The sequence below is a fragment of the Myxocyprinus asiaticus genome, chromosome 10 (genome assembly GCF_019703515.2).
Source record: "Myxocyprinus asiaticus isolate MX2 ecotype Aquarium Trade chromosome 10, UBuf_Myxa_2, whole genome shotgun sequence".
Lineage (NCBI taxonomy): Eukaryota > Metazoa > Chordata > Actinopteri > Cypriniformes > Catostomidae > Myxocyprinus > Myxocyprinus asiaticus.
The window spans coordinates 3,655,482-3,668,283 of NC_059353.1; the positions used below are offsets into that span (position 1 = coordinate 3,655,482).

Here is a 12,802-nt window from a genome sequence, read left to right on the forward strand (position 1 = left end):
GTGACTAACTGCCGGAGATATTTTTTGCATTTAAACTACAAAAAAGAATAACTATAATTTCCACAAAAAAAAAAAAAAAAAAAAAAAATGTTTTTTGTTTTGGGGTGAATTTTGTGTGAGTGTAGCACACAATTGCAGTCAATGGTAAAATCTTGATTTGTAAGCATATCATCCACTCGGTGAATTTTGTGTGACTTCAGCAAGCTGTGACATTCAATATGCCATTTGTTTCCCCCCGACCAAAACTGTAGTTGTGATACAGTTCAGAGTGGAAGCTACTGTTATGTGTAGTTTTTCTACCATTTCTAATTAAAACAAAAAGTGGTATTATTTAATTGCTTTAAAAGAAAAAGCATTGCAATTCTGCTACGCTGGGTCTCTAAAGGTTAAAGTTGCCACTGCATGTTAAGCCGGGATACGAGATAGTCCCGTGGGAACGAACGCAACAGAGTGCGGTGCGTGTCAAGTTTTGATTGCTGAGTGCGGGTGCGAGCGGGAACACACTGATGTGTGCGCGGGAAGAGGGAGAAAGAAATTAATCACGGGACTCCCGCAAAATATAAATATGTAAACATAAAATTTAAATCACTCAAATTTATTTTATGTTTTTAAGGTACAGAATATTATTTGTTATTCTTCTATTGTGCAAGAGCAACAAAAATAAATGATTAACAGGTGCAGGGTTAGAGGCTCATTCATACAAATTCTTCCTCGTGCTTCATGCAGCGGAAAGTACTACTCTGAGGAAAAATGTCTGAGCATGAAGGTGGATCCCACAGTGCTATAGGTGTTAATGCTTCATTAAAGAAAGGTACAAACAAAACTATGAAACCAACCACAAGTAAATCAGATTTTTGGAAATGTGTTAACGAAACGTGTTTCTCTCTCTCTCTCTCTCTCTTTCTTTCTGTTATTTTATGGGTGGGAATTATGCTGGTGGGCCTATGACACCAGAGTGGGCAGGAGCGAGACAGAATCTTACGAGAGTGGGACTGAAAAATTCACATAAACCTCTACCTGCGGGCTTTTGGTGGCAGGAATGGGACAAAACATGAAAGTTGCTGGTGGGAGCAGGACAAAATCTCGCGGGAACGGCCGGTCTGAAAAATCCATCCCCCGTAGACCTCTATTTCACACTGCATCTTTGAGGTTGGATATGCAAACACAGTAGCCGCATTTCCACTATCGGGCAAATGAGGGCGTGCTAGTGCGTGCCAGGGCCAGCTGCATTCTCACTGTTAATTTCGGGGCTTCATCTTGCCTCCTCTAGGCTTTCTCAGGGCCAACAGCCAATGGCCTTTGACCCACCGAGTACCCTTGGGCCAAACATGGCCAACCGGGGATTGAGGCGGGTTCAATGTCAAAGGCGGAGTTTCGCCGAACTTGTCAGGATATGGATTCAGCGCACAATGGTACAGGTTCGGGATGTTATTTTTATAAAAAAATCTGGACTAAAGACAGCCAACGAAAACACAGGAAACCACACCAGAGCTGTGGCTGCTTCTGATTGAAACAAAAAAGATTCTGTTTGGTTTGATGAGAAATCCATTAATTGTTGATCACAAAAACAAAGCAAAGAGACAATGAGTGCAGAAAGTTGATCTTTGACAGCAACATAGAGGAATAACACATGGAAAACGTCAGCTGGGCCTACATCAAAATCGTACTTGATTACAATTACATAACCTCGTCGTTATTGGTGCTAATGTAAGCTCCATTTCATGAAAGTTCTCCAGAGAAACATAAGAAATCAAACCAGACAGAAATGACTCAACATCAACATCTCTGTCACTAATGAGCCAGTAGCATGCGAGAGTGAGAGTTTTATGACTTCTGAAGCTGAACACCTGTGAATGAAGCTCAACACTTTCACTAGAGCACTGACCAACCGTATCACATCAGGCTTTTGCATAAAAGTTGAATTTTTGCATAACGTTCTTGAGAAGAGGAAGAATAACATTTGTAACAACGATAATCTGCAGAATAAACAAATGATGTGGTTTTATGCCCTCTAAGTATTTGACCATGACAATTGGTTGCTACTTAACATCTATTTGGCAAATCCCACAAATTAACCAAATGAGAGAAAATCTGTTGTCACAGAAACAAAGTAGTAACTGAATAGTTACTATTGCAGTAGACAGATTGACCAGGGCTGCGTTAAAAAAAAAAAAAAAAAAAAAAAAAAAAAGCATTGCAAGTTTAAGTTGATCATAGAGTCCATTGGTGTAGATGGTTTCTACAATTTACTTAGGCTTATGATGCTTTTGGGAAACCCAGCCAAGGATTAAGTCTAAAAATAAAATATATATAAACATGAATGCGTGATCTACCACAGTTAAAGCCATCGGTCTCTTTAATACATCCTCTCTTGGAGTCAACGAGGCGACTATTTCCGTACCCTGCTCACTGACAGATATAATGCACCAATGGCTCTGTGACTCTCAGTTGTCACGTTTGGCTTTAATAATGGCAGGAGGAAACAGCAGGTGGGACTTGCGGTCCAGGAATCCCATCTTATCGACAGCTGCTACAGATGCCCTTTGACCCTCCTCATATCCACTGGGGTCTAGTTTTCTGTGCTAGATGAACATAAGTCTCACTATAAGGTCACTTTCTTTCATTCTCTGTCTTAATAGGTCTGTTTCTGGCAAAATTATTTTCTTATGTGACTGTTAAAGGAATATTCTGGGTTCAGTATAGGCTACAATAGAAGTTAAGCTCAATCGACAGCATTTGTGGCATAATATTGATTAGCACACATATTTATTTCAACTTGTCCCTCCTTTTCTTTAAAAAACATGCAAAAATCAAGGTTACAGTGAGACACTTACAATGGAAGTGAATGGGGCCAATCTGTAAACCTTAAAATACTCACTGTTTCAAAAGTATAGCCACAAAAATATGTGTGTTAACATGATTTTAGCGTGATAAAATCACTTACTAACCTTTTATGTGTAAAGTTATTTCCAATTTTACAACTTCGTAGCCATGATGATGCAACTCCAAAACCCGAAAACCCGAAAATTACCGTAAAAGTGACAAATTTAACAACTTTATAGCTCAAATAACATACAAGCGTTAATAGAAGAATTTTATACAATGTATGTACTTGTATGTACTTGTATACAATGTATGTACTTGTATGTCAAATAACATACAAGTGTTAATAAAAGAATTTTATACAATGTATGTACTTGTATGTATATACAATGCATGTACTTTTATAAAATTATAAACTTCACATGTCTGCCTTTAAACCCTCCAGAAATTTGCCCCATTCACTTCCATTGTAAGTGCCTCACTGTAACCTTGATTTCTGCTCTTTTTAAAGAAAGGTGGGATGAGTCAAAAAAAAAAAAAAAAAAAAAAATATATATATATATATATATATATATATATATATATATATATTTTTTTTTATTTTTATTTTTTTTTTTTGGTAAACAACATTATGTCAGAAATACTGTCAATGGAGCTTAACTTGTATTGAACTTAGAATATTCCTTTAATTTTCGAAAGAATTCATGAGCTTTTGAAAGTCATATCTCTGTAAGACAACCATAGCCTGAGGCCTATGGAGTTTGTACGCTCATTATGAAATTGCATATTTTGACCAATTTTTACTCTGGATGACTTGTAGGGGACCAACAATTATTTCATTCTTTAAAGTTCACCAATTATAAATGAGTGTGTTAATATGTACAGCAGCATGTTGATAACTACCAAAATCAGCTCATTTTATAAAACACATTTTGAGGACTTACATGTAAATCTAAGAACCAACAAAGCATGAAAGCTTTTCTCCACTCTTGATGTCAAATCATAAACATAAAAACTGTATGCACAAGACAAGCACATGTTAAATCTGCTAGAACAACAAAAAAGTGTATATACAAAGTGACAAAGAGTTTTCATTCAACTGTTTATGACCTTTATGACTGTTTTATCCTTGATAAAAGAACACTGTTTAATGTGTTAAGTAAAATCAGCGTAAGATTGTGCATTTAAAAACACTATTCACAAAATCTTTATTTTATTCTAGCGAATCAGATTCAGTTGTAACTCAACTATGCTAACAGCCTTAAAAAATGAACGTTCACAAAACAAAACGCTGAAACAGGTACCATGAAATACCTCAAATTCAAAACATACACAGACCATTAAACCTCAAGCGGCCTGTATTTATTTCTGTCATTAGAAGAACTGCTCAAAACAGCCTTGAGTGCACACACTCAACATTTTTTCAAGAAAATGAAAAATAAACACATCTTCTCAAGGCAAACATTTAAAGTGTTACTGATCTGTGCTTATTTAAAATGAAATCTCTCTTGTTCAAGCAAGACACACACTCAAAACATTTCAACTGGTACAGCACATTATGAAGCAAAACCAAAACCATCTATTTGTTGGGAGAGATTTTCAACGGCGTATGTAGTGTGCTTATTCAGCTGCAGTCCATTGCTGTTTCAGCCTGCTGTCACAACACATACACACACTGAATTAAGGAGGCAATTTAAATCGAAATTGAGAGTCGGTTGTTTGGCACTTTTTTTTTTTTGCCTTTATGATGATGCAATATAGTTTAAAGCTGCACTTTGTAAGATTTATTTTGGTTTCAATTAACAAAAGTTCCTAATTGAGTAAGTACATTAAAAAATCTGTGTTAAAAACCCTGTCTTTTTCTTTCCACGATTCACTAATGTAAGCCTACAATAATGATTTTTATATTTTCGTCCTTGCGCGTTTACATCATGTCCATAAGTTCAGAAAAGAAGGTCCGGCTGTGTTGCGTATGTTTTGGCTTGAGATGCTTTAACAGTTCAGTCAGTCACAGTTCAGGACAGCAGCAGCAAGAAATCAGTTTCCGGATTGGTACTTAACTGTTAACTGTCTGGCGAAGTTGATTATTAGCTATAATGCTTGGATATGTTTTCTGTTTCTTCAACATGTTTGTTGAAGCTTATATTGAATCGAACATTACCCTTACAATAAAAGTTGCCACAGATTTGCTGTAGATTTGCGACTCATTATTTTTACATGCAAATGAGCTAGTGATTCTCCGCAAATGTTTGCCAGAAGTTTTCAGCTCTTCACCGGTAGTGGTGAACCTGCAGCTAAATTTTGGCAACAATGGACAATATGCCGCAAGTTTGCCACAAAGCTCAGTTGCATGTGAAAATAATCAGTGGTGAATTTGCAGCAAGTTTATGGCAAATTTGCCACTCAGTGGATATTATGCTTACTAATTGAGATGTGTTTAATACGCTACATTAGAGGTCTGCAACCTGACCTGGACCCGACGGGACCCGAGAACCAGACTCAGTTTTTCCAAGTAGGACTTTGGGTTTGGGTCGGGTTTGTAATTAATGAAAAAATAAACAGGCCTACCGAAGCTTTGTTTCACAGACACACGCGAACAGACGAGTTAGGGGCTGTTCACACCGAACGTGTTTTTGTGCGCGTCTGTTCTGTTTTCCCATTGTTTAAACACATGCTGGACAAATGTCTTTGACATTTGCACTGCGTCTCGCTTTTTCTTCAGCGTCTCGGGCAGGACTGGCATATTTTAAACACCATGTCAAGTTAAAAGAACTTCAGATTTTCAAAAACGCATATTGAGACACCTGCACTCTGTTTCATTCTTTGCGCTGTGTCTAGATTGTTTTTAGCGTAGGTGTCACAAAGATTCAACAATCTGAACAAGTTCAGGCTGCATAGAGGGGACTGTCGCGTTGTTTCATATTATTCCAGACTGTTCTGCACCAAGAGGGGACTGTTGCATTGTTTCATATTATTCCAGATTGTTCTGCACCGAGAGGGGACTGTCGCGTTGTTTCATATTATTCCAGATTGTTCTGCACTAAGAGGAGACTGTTGCGTTGTTTCATTTTATTCCAGATTGTTCTGCACCACGAGGGGACTGTCGCATTGTTTCATATTGTTCCAGATTGTTCTGCACCGAGAGAGGACTATTGCATTGTTTCATATTATTCCAGATTGTTCTGCACCGAAAGAGGACTGTTGTGTTGTTTCATTTTATTCCAGATTGTTCTGCACCGAAAGGGGACTGTTGTGTTGTTTCATTTTATTTCCAGATTGTTCTGCACCACGAGGGGGCTGTTGCGTTGTTTCATATTATTCCAGATTGTTCTGCACTAAGAGGAGACTGTTGCGTTGTTTCATTTTATTCCAGATTGTTCTGCACCACGAGGGGACTGTCGCATTGTTTCATATTGTTCCAGATTGTTCTGCACCGAGAGAGGACTATTGCATTGTTTCATATTATTCCAGATTGTTCTGCACCGAAAGAGGACTGTTGTGTTGTTTCATTTTATTCCAGATTGTTCTGCACCGAAAGGGGACTGTTGTGTTGTTTCATTTTATTCCAGATTGTTCTGCACCACGAGGGGGCTGTTGCGTTGTTTCATATTATTCCGGATTGTTCTGCACTGAGAGGGGACTGTTGCGTTGTTTCATTTTATTCCAGATTGTTCTGCACCACGAGGGGACTATTGCATTGTTTCATATTATTCCAGATTGTTCTGCACCGAGAGGGGACTTTTGCATTGTTTCATATTATTCCAGATTGTTCTGCACTAAATGAAGTTTCAGCAAATAAATGGTAAGGCAATGCTTTTTTCCCCTTCTGCTCTAGTGTACTAAGGGGCTGCCGTGACTTGTTAAAACTGTATGTTTACTGTTTCAGTACTGTTATGAATGTTGCCAAAATGCTTACATAAAATACAGCCTATTGCAACAGTACTTGCTAGGAGAAGAAATTAGATGGTAAGCAATTTCAGGTTTGGGCTTAAAATCTGATGGTATCATTTGGGCCGGGTAGGGTGAGGATTGAATTTATATCAAGCATATTACGAATTTCATATCTTAAATTGATAAGTGTAGTACAATTCAAACATTAATGTGTAGTGGATATATAATCATATAAAAATATGTAAGACTGTTGTTTGTCTTCCTTTAAGCAAGAAATATTTTGGATATAAATGATTAAATGAATAACATAATAGCAACAAAAAGTATAGCATATAATGACTCTGGCTTTGCAGGTGAAAATCACCTGTGACCACAGGCCAAGCAGGTAACCTCAATCCATGAGATTCATCCGCGTAGAAGAGCAGTGCTGACACACAACTCACACATAAAATGTTTACCCGCAAGTTGCTTGCAATATTAGGTTTCAACCACAGATGTCACTAGAGAGCCCAAAGTTCTGTAGTGCAACTTTAAAAAAATAAATAAAATAGAAGTTGACAGGCCATGTTTGACACCGATGACATCCAATGTTATTATTCTCATGTTTTGATCTGTTCCTCACACAAAGCTATCATATGACTTTATGATACTTGGAATAAAATTGAAGTTATCATATACTTTCATGATACTTTTTTTGGTCATTGATATAAATGAAGTCATTGTCATTCCTTTCCGTGCAAACACGCCTCCTTTCTATGTTAATTAGGCTCATTAAAGATTGCGCTTCATTTACAAAACGTTGCGCAATTTGCCCTGCACAATTTACATTGTGCTATTACCACTCAATTACTTTAACCCAGAAAGAGAGAGAGTTTATTTGGTTCTGATTGCAATTTACTATCTAGGTCCAATAACGTAGTTATGGACTTAAGGTGTCTATTACTTTTTTCTCTCAGTTTGTCAAAATACCTGATGTTTTCATCAATATTGTATGCAAATGGCTGTTATTTTATAGAACAAAACAAAACAAAAACGTATGAATTCCTTTAAAAGTTCAAATACACGTAATATGTTCAAATGCAATCGAAAACTCACTGAGACTTGACGAAACTACAATATTTCAAATTCTCAGTAAACACCACTCAAACAAATTGAACATTTAACAGTTATAACAAAATAACTGTATAAGAAAACAAAATACAGCATTCACTCAAATATCAAAATCCCCAATATCAGTCTTGGATGTTAGGTTTAACTGTCAGTGAGAAAAGAAAAGGAAAATTATCAAGTGTTTTCAAACATAAAATAAAAAATTTTAAAAACAATTGGGTATCCAGTATATTGTTTTAGAGAGCTCTCTTAATGTATGTGTGTATAAACGAGTACTTAAGTGCTCCGAAGACAGTAATGCTGTGCACAATTTCTTCTTGAGTCCTTGAAACCGACTGAACCCACCAGACCGCGATGATTCCAACACTCAACGTTGAGGCATCAGTCAGATAATAAAGCACATACACTGCATAACATTTTGCTCACACGATCACAGGAACTCCGAATGTGGATGAAAAAAAAAATGAAACAGTGTTCGTGAGAACCTCAAAGATGTGTTTTGTCAGTATTGTCACCCAATATTTTCATATAATGCAGAGCTCCACAAACGTGATGCAATTGCTGATTTCTCCACGAGACACACAAAACGTCAGACACACACACTGGTGGCCAAAAGTTTGGAATAATGTACAGATTTTGCTGTTTCGGAAGGAAATTGGTTCTTTAATTCACCAAAGTGACATTCAACTGGTCACAAAGTATAGTCAGGACATTACTGATGTAAAAAACAGCACCATCACTATTTGAAAAAAGTCATTTTTGATCAAATCTAGACAGGCCCCATTTCCAGCAGCCATCACTCCAACACCTTATCCTTGAGTAATCATGCTAAATTGATAATTTGGTACTAGAAAATCACTTGCCATTATATCAAATACAGTTGAAAGCTATTTGGTTCATTAAATGAAGCTTAACATTGTCTTTGTGTTTGTTTTTGAGTTGCCACAGTATGCAATAGACTGGCATGTCTTAAGGTCAATATTAGGTCAAAAATGGCAAAAAAAGAAACAGCTTTCTCTAGAAACTCGTCAGTCAATCATTGTTTTGAGGAATGAAGGCTATACAAATCTTGAAATTGCCAAAAAACTGAAGATTTCATACAAAGGTGTACACAACAGTCTTCAAAGACAAAGGACAACTGGCTCTAACAAGGACAGAAAGAGATGTGGAAGACCAGATGTACAACTAAACAAGAGGATAAGTACATCAGAGTCTCTAGTTTGAGAAATAGACACCTCACATGTCCTCAGCTGACAGCTTCATTGAATTCTACCCGCTCAACATCAGTTTCATGTACAACAGTAAAGAGAAGACTCAGGGGTACAGGCCTTATGGGAAGAATTGCAAAGAAAAAGCCACTTTTGAAACAGAAAAACAAAAAGAAAAGGTTAGAGTGGGCAAAGAAACACAGACATTGGACAACTGATAATTGGAAAAGAGTGTTATGGATCTTAAACCCATTGAGCTTTTGTGGGATGAACTAGACTGTAAGGTGCGTGAGAAGTGCCCGACAAGACAGTCACAGCTATGGCAAGAGCTACAGGAAGTGTGGGGTGAAACGTCACCGGAGTATCTGGACGAACTGACAGCTAGAATGCCAAGGATCTGCAAAGCTGTCTTTGGTGCACGTGGAGGATTTTTTGATGAGAACTCTTTGAAGTAGTTTAAGTTTAACTTTTTTTTTTTTTTTTCAAATTGTAATAGTAATTTTTCACGTTATTAATGTCCTGACTATACATTGTGATCAGTTGTATGCCACTTTGGTGAATAAAAGTACCAATTTCTTTCCATAAGAGCAAAATCTGTACATTATTCCAAACTTTTGGCTGCCAGTGTATGTCGTTTTCGCAATGACAGGATGAACAGTCTGACCAATGAGACTACTCTATTTTCACAGATGGTTAGCGCTGAACAGGACATGTTGCACAGCATGTCGCAAATTGAATGTCACTTTAAGGTCTCTTTTACGACTTCTTAAAGAAACACAGTCCCATGTTTTCTTTCTTATCTTTTTCAATACCAGAAGATGACACTTCAAACTCACAAATCATTATATGACAAATATAATAAATTGTCAAAACATTCAGTTCAACTCTGTACAATTTTGTTAACATCATATTAAACAGGAAACAATCATGAATACATCTGTTATGAAAAAAAAAAATACAGCTGGGTTACATCAGCGCTTGCAAAAAAACCCCACCACTTTTAGCGGGCACAATGCATTCTTAGTGAATCTGCCCCCCAGTCTCTATTCTCTTTTAATGTATAGTATGTAAAATAATCTTTTGAAACATATAGTACATAGACACTTCCATACTAACAGAGTGCAACAGTCAGGTTCCGGAAGTAAAAATCCCTTAAATGTTTTCCATAGGAGAACAGATCTTTAATAATAAATTATAAACCTTTAAAGGCAGACCAACCTTGAGCTCCGATGTTTTTAGCCGATGGTATGTGCTTCTGTTAAAGTCAACGGTCTGTGTAAATTCGACTTAATTATTTTTTTTTTTTTAATGTAAACCAAGTGTAGTAGCAGAATATAGCAAGGACTATACTACCCACGATCCTAAAGGGAAACCAATCAGAGAATCGCAGCAAACAAACTGTGGCAAAAGAGCTCTGCAGTGACTGCCCACTTCCATGACGCACTGTGAACGATGCAATTGAGTCGCTCTCCCAACACTGTCAAAATACTTATATACTTGAAAATAGTGTTTTTATACTTTTAATCAACAAATTTAAATCAGTAGTTTTATATTTTGGCAATGTTTTTAATTCGATGATACGTCATTTGCAGTGCTTCAAGGGATTGCAGTTCATTTCCTCATTAAAGACGTTAAGTACACACGTTTTGTACCTTTGTCTTTTTGTTTGATTTTTAAATACTTCTCTGCTTCATATCAAAGTTTGTTATGGTGTGATTCACCTTGGAGCTGGCTGGTTTGGTTAATAGCTTACAACTTTTAATGAAGGATTTAATGAAATCCCAGTGGAAAAAATGAATGGGAAAATATTTCCGGAACCAAGATGGCTGAAAAAGTGGACGGGCACTGTTATGCTGTATTAATCGCTAATTAGGTAATTACAGTGGATGTACTCCAAATGAACCTAATGAAAATTTATAACTAAAACCCTCAGCAGCTCAGTACTAGATTTTGTCAATCATTTCCAAACCAGATTCAAACCAAATAAAGAAGATTAACAGCTGTTAACTTCCTCCTACTCTTGAACTTGACAGTGACACGTGTGACTGGTCTTGTGTCAGATATGCAACACTTCAAAAGTGTCTGGTGTCCACCAGAGACAGAGACACACGTTGAAAGGCTTTCTCTGTGTGCAGCTGTTGGAACACACACTCATATAACAGCCTCTCTTAGCTGACACACAGAGTCAGACACGGAAAGACAGTTGTACCACAGTTTTCTAGCTGGCACATGGGCATCAGGGTACCCTAGTATCACCCAGGAGAAATCATTAACAGAGAAGAGAGGACTCTTGTGTGTCAAAACGCTCTGTCGGTGGCTGTTTTCCCATGTACTGTTTTTTTTTTTTTTTTCATCTTAAAGGTCCTGTGACTTATAGTCCAAAGTGACATCACAGATAGCACACATACATCTCCGAGATGTCTGTTTTAGATTTGGAAAGCATCAAAATCTAATTAACATCTGCTAAACATCTTTAAAAAATCTGATTTACATACATTTTAAATCATAAATATCTCAAAGACCTCTGCTGAATGTCTTAGTGTCATCCGAGACATACTTATTGACATACGTCTTATAGATGTATTGCAGATGAGCAAACAACGTTAAAAATACGTCTTCCAGATTTAAACACACACATAACATAGATATCTGGGTGATCTACGTGTGCTATCAGGAATATTAATATACTTTAAACGCAACTGAGGTCGGCCAGTTAAACACACTACACATGTACTGGGCCAATGAACAGTATTACTCTAAGGGCGAATTCCAGTCGAAAGTGATCATTCCTATGCCCCACTCACTGCAAAAGACAGAGCTCTTGATGTGGGCACTCTAAAGGGAGCAAGGCATCACAGTTTAAATGTAGCTTTCACTAAAAGTCTTGTGAAAGGGCCCTTTGTGAAATAATTAACTTTCTTACTTTTGTTTGGACCAACCTTTCAAGTGGTGAATTCCTGAAGTGCCCTTCAAGGGTGCATAAATGCCGTTTGGAAAATGACCTAAGACCACTGTTACATGCAACTAATCACATGCCCACAAAATGATGTTTTATCACACTCACACTAAAAATAATCAGTTATTGAACCAGGCAATTAGTGCATAACAAATAATGTTGCAAATATCAGAAATAGATCGACAGTCTTTAAGGTTAATAAACTAAATAAAATACAAGAATACTGTTTCACTCACAGACTAAATCTCGAGTTTATTTGTATTTTAAGCAAACAGAGTTCCATATGAACAGATGTGGATAATTTGTCATGTTTTTTTTTTCATGAAACATATACAAGTTATGAAAAAATAATGAAAGATTACTTAAAGCTGCACTATGTAACTTTGTGCTCTCTAGCGACATCTGAGGTTGAAACTTAAAATTGCGAGCACTTTGCAGAAGAACACTTTACGTCAGTCGTGTTTTGGCACTGCTCTTCTGGCGGATGAATATCCCAATCTGAGATTACCTGGACATCGCCTGTGTGTGATCATGACTGGAGCCGGAGTCATAATATGCTATTTTCATATTGATACTGTGTTATATGATTGAACATTTAAAATGGAAATATGAATCGCTTTGATGAAGATAAACAACACTCTTATTTACATATTTCAATACATTGTACACTTAAATCGCTTTTCTGACCAGACATTCAAAGCACATTTAAATAGAGAACAGGTGACTCTCCTCAGCCACCACCAGTATATCTTAATAAGATTATTCAAGTGTTTTATCTACCTATTAATGTTTTACTTTTCATTTTAAGAGGTTA

General features: G+C 36.9%; 1 protein-coding gene across 2 annotated transcripts in view; it reads right to left on the reverse strand.

Annotated features, from left to right (window-relative positions):
* LOC127446817 (kalirin-like) overlaps positions 1-12,802 on the reverse strand; it is a 352,102-nt gene that overhangs the window by 283,716 nt on the left and 55,584 nt on the right. The window lies entirely within an intron of this gene.